Consider the following 2495-nt stretch of genomic DNA (forward strand, 5'->3'; position numbering starts at 1 on the left):
GATGTTATCATGATAAGAACAAATAGTTATTATACGCATTTCAGCTATTTTCGTCGTTGTTTGGGTCTTGATCTACTAGGTCAATCTTAAACCTAAATACCACGAGAAAACTAATATGCACTTAACCGCTCATTTGCAACTTCTTTTTTGGATCTGTAACTCTGACACTCTCATAGATATGAAGTATATCAACCAATGTAAAAATTTCAGAAAGTTTATCTCACAATGGTCCAACTCTCTTTAGGGAAGTATATGTGTATAAAGGGTTGACCGCTTTTGTTGATGTCAAAATGACAGCGACTCGAGTAAATGTTTTTACATAGTACCTATTTATGTCATATACAGATAGGTAATATCAAATTTATCGATTTTCAATTTTAGTTTTTTGAACTGCACAAAATCTTTATATGCCTACTAATATTGTCAACTTGTTTATTAGATTTATGAAATAAGTATTGTTTATTAGATATATGAAATAAGGTGGAGGAAATAGAATTTATCAAAACTGACCGTCAGATGTTGTCATGATAAGAAGAAAAGGTAATGTTATATGTTTTAGCTATTTTCGTTGTTTGGATCTTGATCTATCCATTCGGTCAACTAGAATGACTTCAATATCATCAACACAAAAAACACAGTTTTTTAGTTAGTCACTAATATACTATGAGGGTGCTTTTCATAGCCATTTTCCATGGGTTCTATCTCTATTATGCATGTACTAAAACTTGAAGTACAAAATCTTCATGATTAGTTATTCTGAACACTAAACTTATATACTAATTAAGTTAATATAATCAGCTATAGAAAAATTAATTTAATAATTTGTCCTTGTAAATATTTTCTATACAATTAAGTCTACACATGAGGTGGGGTGATGGCTTAAAATAAATTTGTCACAAATAAGGGGTCGTGGTCGCCCTCTTGGTGCAAAAAATAGAAATTCTCGAAAATAAGTCTACACATGACAAATTAGTTTTTGGATCTAAATTAGTCTTTCTTAAAACTTTTTATTAGTTTATTATTTTTTCATATATTAGTTTTGGAGCTATATAAATACTTTATGCCAAACTACATTGTCGCACGAATAATTATGCATTTAGTCTACATTTGTGTCATTAGAAATTGCAGTTGGGGTGATGGCTTAAAATAAAATGATATTCATAGCAATTGGGCTAATGGGGTTAGAATGAGAAGGCAGAGTTGTGTTTTGTGCAAGTGTTAAAAGAACCAAAACAAAAGTGCTCATAGTTTATAGAGTGCTTAAATAAATATAAGCCATTAGTATTGTTTATTGGCTGCACATGTTAGAAGTGTTATCGTCTAAGAGTTAATAGTTATGTTTACTCATAGTGGAATCATATGTACTTACAACCATGTTAACTATCGTCGGCGTTTGACACCATCGTATCCAAGCTGCATTACGTATCCAACATGTGTGCAGCAGCGAGGCTAACGCAAAGGAGCAGCCAGACAACATCGCGCACGGCATAACAATGGTTGCAGCAAGCACCCGTGCAATCAGTTTCCACAAACGGGTGCAACCCAGACTGCCGAGAGCTCCGCACCTCCGTTCTTCGGGTAACTGGAGTCATAAGTCCCGATATTTACAGTTAATAACTTTCTAGGTACAAGTAGATATCCTTCACCTATATACCAATTCGACCAATCCTAAATCACGTAAATAGTTCAACGCGAACAACTAATTTCCACAGCACCAAACCAAACCTTTAACTATAATTTAATTTCTGCCAAACTCACCCGAATTTGCAACTTAACTCCAGAATAGGACAATTATACATATACCAACATGCAGTTCAATGGAATCTCAAAACCATACAAAGCCTTCAACATTCAATTAAGGTATCGACAATACTTTACTTCTACCATTATCCAAGTAAGGTCTAGCACACCTGGATATCCAAGTAAGGTCTAGCTCACCAGGATATCCAAGTAAGGCTAGCACACCTGGATATCCAAGTAAGGTCTAGCTCACCAGGATATCCAAGTAACTTCTGGGAAGCAAGTCCCCCCTCTAACTACACTATTCCTGTTCAAGTCTGCCTTGATGCCAGACCCTACCTTAGTTTCAATTAAACCCAACTAAGAATTAAATCCAAACCAAGAATGCTTCTTACCTCAATTTGGTCAGTGCCGTCAACAACTTTCACCCAAAATCCTTATTCTTCAATTTATGTACTGCACAATCCCACCTTTCAACTGGCAAAGGCTTTGATCAACCTCCAGCACCAATTCTCTACTCTTCCTCAATTCCAAACCTTGGTTTAAGATGAAATATAAATAGAGCATGTGTCCTCATTCATGTAATAAAGTTCTCGAATATGTAATTGAGTTGTATCTGTGTAATGTTCCGTATTTAGAAAATAGTTACATTTCTGATATCGATTATTACGAATGTAAGGACAATTATCAAAAATATTGAAATAAATTTTACAAAATTGAAGACAATGGGGTTGTACCTTGTGTAATTTTCCTCA

The sequence above is a fragment of the Rosa chinensis genome, unplaced genomic scaffold (assembly GCF_002994745.2).
Source record: "Rosa chinensis cultivar Old Blush unplaced genomic scaffold, RchiOBHm-V2 RchiOBHmChr0c28, whole genome shotgun sequence".
NCBI lineage: Eukaryota > Viridiplantae > Streptophyta > Magnoliopsida > Rosales > Rosaceae > Rosa > Rosa chinensis.